The following is an 8,842-nucleotide window of genomic DNA, read 5'->3' as shown; positions in this document are numbered from 1 at the left end:
TTTAAAAATTGAAAATCTCTTTTTTGTCAAAGTTCAGCATTGTTTTGTATTGAAGTATGAAGTAACAAGTTTTCAACTCATTGAATCTAATTGAATTACACAGATATTTTGAATTTACAACAGCACTTTTCTGTGAAAAGTGGCTCGTTTGTATCCTTGTTTACAATCTTAGTTTCTCTCTTTTGTATTACCTAGGCTCCAGGTATTTTAATAAAAGGGCTCACTATAGCTTTATTGCTAGGTAAGCTTGTTTCTGGGTCTTAACACCACCAAAATCTTGTTCTCCATCATTGCATAGGCCCACTCATGGATGAGACATGCAGATAACTATAGTCAACCTTCACTGAATTTTATATAATCAATGAACTCTAAAAAAAAAAAAAAAGTTATCAGTCAATGTTTACCATTCTATTAGTTGTCAAAATGAATTAATTACAGCACTTTTGTCATACCTAAATCGAGCTCCGTACAAAGGAAAATAATGTAAAATAAGTTTTTTTCATGCATTTAAATATGGTTTCATTTTCTTTTCATTTTTGTACTTTAAAAATTAACGAAACATTTGTGCATATTTTCTAGTGCATTTAACTGCACTGTGCTCACATTTGGCCTACTTGTGCATTAAATTATAAATAAAAAAAATTACTTAGCCTATCATCTTGTGCCCTATTGTGATCTCGAATTGCAGAATATTTCAGTGCAAGTTGTGAATTACATCAAGTAATACTGAGTGAATGACAATTTTTGTTTTATTTTTGTATTACCTAGGCTCCAGGTATTTTAATAAAAGTGCTCACTATAGCTTTATTGCTCAGTAAGCTTGGCTCTGGGTCTTAACACCTCCAAAATCTTGTTTTCCATCATTGCATATAGGCCTACTCATGGATGAGACATGCAGATAACTATAGTCAACCTTCACTGCATTTTATATAATCAATGAACTCTGAAAAAGTCAATGGTTAACATTCTATTCTCATACCTAAATCGAGCTCTGTACAAAAGTAAGGAAAATAATGTAAGAAAGTTATTTTATGCATTTAAATATGGTTTCATTTTCTTTTCATTTTCGTACATTACAAATTAAAGAAAAATTAGCGCATATTTTCTAGTACTACTGCACTGTGCTCACATTTGGCCTACTTGTTCATTAAATTATAAATAAAAAATTAAATATCATCTTGCACCCTATGTTGAATTGCATAATATTTCAGTAGGCTGCATGCATTTGAGAGACGTTCTTAAATGTAATGCACATACATGCATGCCCAGTTTTGCAGTTTTAATTGCCAATTTGGTAATTTCGTGACTTAACTGACGATGTATGCTCGCAGTTTCTAGTGCGGTTTATTTATTTATTTTTAGTTTAGAGCTTTATTAATCCCCTTGGGGCAATTAATTCAGACTTTCGTAGTGCTTCACATATACAACACTTAACACACACATACAAATACTCAAAATACACCAAATACATAAGAGAAGGAAAAATAATAATAATAATAATAATAAATCAACTAAATTTATTACATAAACATATTGCTTCAGGCACAAAAGTAAATTTGTACCGATTTGTGGAACATGTAATTGACCGTAAACGTCTCCCAATGGGCATCCATTTAAAATAATCATTCAAAGGGTGTGTGCAGTCTCCTATAATTTTATGTGCCATCCTCATCACTTGCTGGTCATAATAAAATGTAAGACTTCGCAAGGGAACACCTAAAATTTTTGAGCACATATTAACAATACCTTGCTGCCGTTCAAAGTTTCAATGGTTTTCCATAGACTTAAGCTTTAAAGCGTTTCATCCAGGTCGCCAGTAGCAAACAATGTACAAAAAGTACATTTGTACCGATTTGTGGAACATCTAATTGACCATAAACGTCTCCCAAGGGGCATCCACTTAAAATAATCATTCAAAGGGTGTGTGCAGTCTCCTATCATTTTATGTGCCATCCTCATCACTTGCCGTTCATAATAAAACGTAAGACTTCGCAAGGGAACACCTAAAGTTTTTGAGCACATATTAACAATACCTTGCAAACGATTTTTGTTCTTTGTAGACAATAAGGAAAACCAACAAATAAAGGAAAAGGACAGGATACTTTCAACAAATTAATTATAGAAAGTCCTGGGAATGACTCTCTGTACATTAAAATAATTCAGCTTCTTCAACACATGCAATCTTTGATGTGACTTTTTAATGATTGCATCTGTGTTTTAATCAAACTTCAGCCTATTATCAATGATCGTTCCTAAATATTTTGTAAGGAATTTAACTCATTTTATCTGTAATGAATTTAATTATTATTATTATTTTAGCTCAGGCGTTTTTGACACATTCAAATCTAATTTCATCCTATTACACCATAAATTAAAATCATCCAAAACCGGACCATATTCCTGATCTGAATATGACAGCAAAGACAGAAGCACAGTATCGTCTGCATATTTTACCAAATAACTATTATTGTACAAACTCTGACAATCATTTGTATATAAAATGAAAAGAACCGGAGAAAGTACACAGCCTTGTGGTGAACCTATAAAAATATTTAACGCGTCCGATAAGACCCCATTAACTCTAACCTTTTGTTTCCTATCTGTTAAAAAAATTCACAATCCATAAAACTAAACCATGGTTAAAATTAAACTGACTAATAAGTTTTTGCCCTAAAATAATAGGTTGCAAAAAATTAAATGCAGACGAAAAGTCCACAAACAAAAGCTGCACAAAAGCTCCACTATTTTCCAGATGTCGACTGAGAGCATTCAACAGAAACAGTTTTGCATCCTCTACACCTCTTCCAGCGCGATATGCGAACTGCAATGGATCTAAAAGTGGTCCAGCAACTCTCATCACATACTTTATCTCTTTTTCAAAAGCCTTCATGACCAAAGAAGTCAAGGCAATAGGATGGTAGTCATTTAACAATTCTGGCTTTGCTTTTTTAGGTATAGGTACAATAATTGAGCTTTTCCACAAATCATGTACCAACCCTAAATCTAGAGAAGATTGAAAAAGTAAGTGGAAAACTCCACTAAGCTGTTCAGCACAGTGTTCTACCACATATGCCATCTAGAGAAGATTGAAAAAGTAAGTGGAAAACTCCACTAAGCTGTTCAGCACAGTGCTCTACCACATATGCCATCTGGGCCTGGGGCCTTATTAAGCGGTGTAGCCTTCAACTGTTTCAATATATCAGATGGATTCAATTTAAACTTATTAGAACTAGTATTATCTTTAAAAAGAGCCATCTTGCTAATATTATCTATAAAAAATGCCATCTCATCATCTATAGCTGATGTATTAAAACGAGAAAAAATTCATTATACTTATTAGATAGAAGAAAATTTGTATCATAATTCTCCATAGGCCTTAGTTGATTTCATACCCATGTACTAACTTCAGCCATACTCTTAATTCCTTTCCAGGCAGCTTTAAGATTACCTTGCATAAACACACCCTCAATCTTATTTTTATAATTACTTTTAGCAATTTTTATTGCCCTTTTAACTTCCCTGTTTATCTGTTATTTCTCCTCATTAGTTCCTGAGAGAAATACTCTCTTCTTCATATTCAATATACTTTTTAACTCCTTCGTAACCCAAGGTTTATTATTGGAATACAAGGTGATCTTTTTTTTAGGTATGACAGAATCAAAACAGAAAGTAATATAGTTAGAAACGGTGTGCACCTGTTCATGTGTGCGCCTCATATTCGCGTACAGTTGAAGAGCGTGCGCCGTGAGCACAGTAAAACGGCTGAAAGGACAGGAAAGTTTGTTTTACCGAAATAACAACATCTCATCAGACCGCAGTTCCCTGTTGTTCTACTGAAGCTCATTTGGCAAATGTACTTTTCCTGAGGGCAAGCTGAAGTGCGCGTCAGAAAAGTCTCCCATTTGTTGTGGTCGCAAAGAGATACGGCCGTTCCGCATCTTAATAAGTTTTTAATAAATACATTTTTGAACTCATAAAAATGCTAAAAAACGTTAAATAAAAATCTTGCATTAATTATTAATAACTAAGCTTTTGATTATTTATAATGTTTTATTTAAGAAGATTTTCACAGAATGATTTTGGCAAAAAGCAAAAAAAAAAAACTTTTTTGCGCCACTGCACTGGTGTATCTACTTCTCATCTCATTTGTGTGCAGTGATGTAATGGCAATTTAAATTAAATTATTTCATTACAGATTTTATTTCCAAACAAACCAAACATAGGTATAGGTGCCCCCTTGAACTCGATTTAAAATAATCTGTTTCCCACATTCGGTACGTTCCAAACGGGATATAGCGCCCTCCGAAGGGCACTTCGGAGTGAAAACAATCATGGCCGCCATATTGAAGGGTCGTTCCAAACCGAAGTGCTCAAAACTGGCCACTTCAAAGGGCCCTTCGGAATGAAGCATTTCGAAGGGTACAACTGATGGACACTTTGGGCTCCCATGATCCTTTGCGCAGATTCTTTGCATGATGACGGCGCCTCCGTGTGGGCACGTGATGATGACGCAGAAGGACACTTCAAGAAACAGTTGTTTGGTCCCCTACACCATTCGAAGATCTCACTCCGGAGGGTAAACCCTTTGAAGGGATTAGGGCATAGGGATGAGCCCTTCCGAATGGAACGCAGGGTTTATCGCGCACATTCTACTACTCTATGAATGCAGTGATCGGCTGGAAACAAGCGACCCCTCCTGGTTGGAGTTAGTAGTGACATCCTAAACTGAAAGCAATCGTTTCATCATGACTCACGTTTTGAATGTTTTAAAATTGATCATCAGTTTATTTATAGTCCAGCTGGCTGTAGGCCTACTAAGTTACTGCAGACCATCAGTTGCTCATCCCTTTCCCAATATTAGTGTCAGCAATGAGTGGACAAAATGACGTGAGTGAATTCAGACACTGTCCAGACTCAGTGCCACCCACTGAGATGCGCCTTGAAAGTAGACAAGAGCAGGTGGCTGCAGTGAAGGGAGGAATAAAATAAGTGTAGTCAGGACAGATAGTTCTCACATAGTTAGTAAATATTTTATGCTAACCAAGGCTACATTAATTTTTATCAAATACTACAGTAAAAACAGCAATATTGTAAAATATTACAATTTAAAATAATGGCTTTCTATTTTATTAGACTATATGTAAAAGCTGAATTTTCATCAGCCATTGCTGCAGTCTTCAGTGTCACGTGATCGTTATGCATTAATATTACAGTAGTATTACAGTAGTGAGACTCTTACAAAAAAGGATTTACAAAAATAACATTTACATTTATGCATTTGGCAAACACGTTTATTCAAAGCGTCTTAGAGTGCCCTTATTTACAGGGATCCTCAATCCCCCTGGCAGGGCTCACCTCTAAGGGCTTGAAGAATATAGAGCACCAGTGTGTTTTCAGCATGCCAAAGACTCGATCTACTGTGTTTCATGCACAGGAGTGCTTGTTGTTGAAACGTCACCAGAACTTAAATGTTTATCAGAGGAAGAATGGTGCCCGAGGCAGACAGAGTAACTCCTATTGGTTAAATATGAGCGAAACCATTGTAGCACCGTACCCCGAAGGCCCACACATGCTTCTGCAAATGCAGAGCTAAGGTCTAGCAAGACCAAAGCCACAGGCTGCCCGATATCAGTGGTGAGCATTACATCATTCATGACTCTTAAGAGGGCCGATTCGGTGCTGTGACGGGCTTTAAAACCAGACTGAAATTTCTCGTGTATATCGTTATCATTCAAAAAAGGCAAAAGTTGGCTCAGAACCACTTTTTCAAAAAATTTTGAGAGGAAAGGTAAATACGAGACTGGGCAAAAATTACTCAAAAGCGTAAGATCCAAATTTGTTTTTTAAGATGAGGCAGAAAAGAGGCATGTTTAAAGCAGTCGCGTACGGTCCCAGTAAAAAGACATTTGTTGATGACAAATCAGGGCCAATAGCTTGAAAAACTTGCTTAAGAAAATGTGTGGGAATCACATCCTGAGGGCAGCTAGTAGGTTTTAAACAAGCAACAATCTCTTTAAGAGAGTCCAAGGTCATAGGCTCAAAGACAGACCATGTAGAAGAGCAGAGAGTAACATCAAGTGGTGTATAGGCTGACAAAGGCATTAGAGATTTAATCTGTGAGATCTTATCATTAAAATATCTCGCAAAATCCTCACAAAGAGAATCAGATGTCTCAGGAAAATGATTAATAGTGGGATTGAGAGCAGAATCAATTATTGAAAATAGGGCTTTAGGCCTGGTACTGTTACATAAAATTAACTCTAAGAGATATTTATGCTTAGCAGCATTAGTAGCTCGCTGAAATGCCGAGAGGGAGTCCTTTAGAATTTCATAGGAAACTTGTAATCTATCCTTATTCCACTTACGTTCAGCCCTTCTACATGTCTCTCTGAGTGAACGAGTAGTGTCATTTAACCAAGGCTTAGAGTTGTGCTTATGTTTTTTCATCTTAAGAGGAGCAACAACATCTAAAATATTAGAACAGGTGGAATTAAAAAAGTTGAAGTGTTCGTCAGCATCTAGATAACTTAAACATGAGTCCATGTCCTGATTGGCACATAGTTCAGAATATGAAGCTGTAAAATCATCACTAGAGCAATCGGAAAAGACACGAGTCAGCCGTGAATGGGGTTGATGCTTATGAGTAGTTCCAGTAAGAGGTAAAGAGGACAAAATTGGCAAACGATCAGACACGCCTGTGTCTAAGATGTTAATGTTCAATACAGGTAAACAACGTGATAGAATTAAGTCCAAAGTATGACCCTGAATATGAGTGGGGCTAGACACCCACTGATCAAAATCAATAAGTCAATGAGACTTCGAAACACTTTAGAGAGTGGCTTAGAGTCACAGCATATGTGGATATTAAAATCTCCCAAGATTAAGATTCTGCCATGGCTGGTAACAATATCCCCCAGAAACTCAGCAAACTCGTTGAGAAAATCCTTGTTTGTCTGGGGCGGGCGATAAACTAAGGCAAACACCACTGAGTAATTTAATGTTGGCTGAAGCAACAGCACTTCAAAGGTGCAACGAGGGCTAGTTGTTAAACAGCGGTAGAAATATGCGTTTTTAAATACTGCTGCTAGTCCCCCACTGCGGCCTGATAGCCGAGGTGAATTAAAAAAATGACAGTCTTGTGGAACCAGTTCAGTGAACGGACTTAACTCACCAGGTTTAATCCAAGTTTCAGTAATGCATAAAATATCCAGGGCGTGAGATGTGAAGAAGTCGTTTAATATAAATGCCCAGATAGCAAAATGACTCCGGAGCGGATCCGCCCCGGAGTCACCACAAGCTCCGGAACGAATCCGCAAAACGGGTGTCGGACACTTTTCTAACCGGCATGCATCTCGCGGTGATCACCGGTGATCGGTTCTGCGCAGATTTTGCTCATTTCAAACAAGCCTATAACTTCCCAGATAGCAAAATGACTCCGGAGCGGATCCACCCCGGAGTCATCACAAGCTCCGGAACGGATCCGCAAAACGGGTCCGTATCGGAGTCCACTTGCACAGCGCAACGGATCCGGAACAGATAAGGATTACGGATCCGGACCGGATCCGGTCCAGACCCTACCCGTATCAACATTACGAGGAGAGGTGGGTAATATATTTGTCGAAATATAAATACAAATAGACTTGAACTAATATTCTAGAATCAAATTTAAATGCAAAAATAAAAAGTTTATTCTCACCTACAGTTATTCCTGAAGAGGGGTGAAAAATTACCTAACGTTACATATACGATTAAAATCCGGATAGCCAACTAAACTAATTTACCCGTCTCACAGAAAGGAGGGAGATCCCATCCAAATAGGCCTATTATTAACGTACTCAAATCTATGATAATGCTAATAATGCTGAAGAGCTAACCTTAACATTCCACAACGCAATTTCAAAAATTAAAAACTACAACAAAGCAATTAACAACTTTATTAACGTCAGTGTTACTGGCAACTGTACAAATAAAGCATAGGCTATTTTAAAAGTATTCTTACCGAGTTCAGTCTTCTTCAACCTGGCCGGACACCGGCCGCAGCTTCTCCACTCTGAGGAGGATTTCTGAGACTGCACCAGTTAAAAAAAAAAAAAAAAACCGCGTTCGGCTCGCTAATCCGCGCCGTGTCCATAATGAGTCCGCTAACTGACAGTGCGCTGTCCGGAGGCGGGGCATATTCTGGGCGAATGACCGAACAGAGTCTGACAGTACAGCGGAGCTGCCGATTTGAGGGCGGATCCGCCCCGGAGTCTGTTGCTATCAGGGAAGCCACTTTAAGTAGCGATGCGGATTTCTCGGGCTGTGTAGATCGGTTTAGCGGTCGGAGGTTGAAGAGATTCACTCCACGGCGACGAATGCGGGGGGAGAGATCGCGTGACAGCACCGACGAAAAGCGTGGAACAACAGGTCGAAGCCACCAATAAGATGCGCTCATAGTACACCAAAGGACGCGCCGTTCATAGGCCGGTGTTACGAGATTTTCGGTTTCTGAGATTTTCGGTTTCAGTGGGCGGAGCATACATGAATATTCATGAGTTTCCGGACATGCCGTGGAATCAAGTGGAACTGAGAATTCCAGTTCACGCTCCTTGTATCTCAACAGGTTTAATGGAATATTTTAAAAAAGGTAAATATGTTTACAGTGTTGCACAAACCTATGCCTAAACTACATTTGTTCATCATTTTGTAACAGTTTACAATGTTTTTATTAGTTTGCACGTTTTGTGCAGTCGTCGCTGACTGAATGACTGCAGACATTCAGCACACTTAAATGGGTCATATGATGTTGCTAAAAAGAACATTATTTTGTGTATTTGGTGTAATGAAATGTGTTTATGCGGTT

At 38.0% G+C, this 8,842-nt stretch overlaps 1 protein-coding gene across 2 annotated transcripts in view; it reads right to left on the bottom strand.

The window, feature by feature from the left end:
* LOC107679709 (uncharacterized) overlaps positions 1-8,842 on the bottom strand; it is a 17,949-nt gene that overhangs the window by 7,478 nt on the left and 1,629 nt on the right. The window contains exon 2 of one of the 2 annotated variants that reach the window (XM_016475338.1): positions 8,000-8,107. The gene's annotated coding sequence lies outside the window, so the exon portion shown is untranslated. Of the gene's footprint in view, positions 1-7,171; positions 7,206-7,999; positions 8,108-8,842 lie in introns of those variants that run through there. The other variant, XM_016475339.1, reaches the window with a different exon arrangement.

Source organism: Sinocyclocheilus anshuiensis, unplaced genomic scaffold (genome assembly GCF_001515605.1).
Source record: "Sinocyclocheilus anshuiensis isolate Anshui unplaced genomic scaffold, SAMN03320099.WGS_v1.1 scaffold224, whole genome shotgun sequence".
Taxonomy (NCBI): Eukaryota; Metazoa; Chordata; class Actinopteri; order Cypriniformes; family Cyprinidae; genus Sinocyclocheilus; species Sinocyclocheilus anshuiensis.
This window is presented reverse-complemented; position numbering and strand designations above follow the sequence as displayed.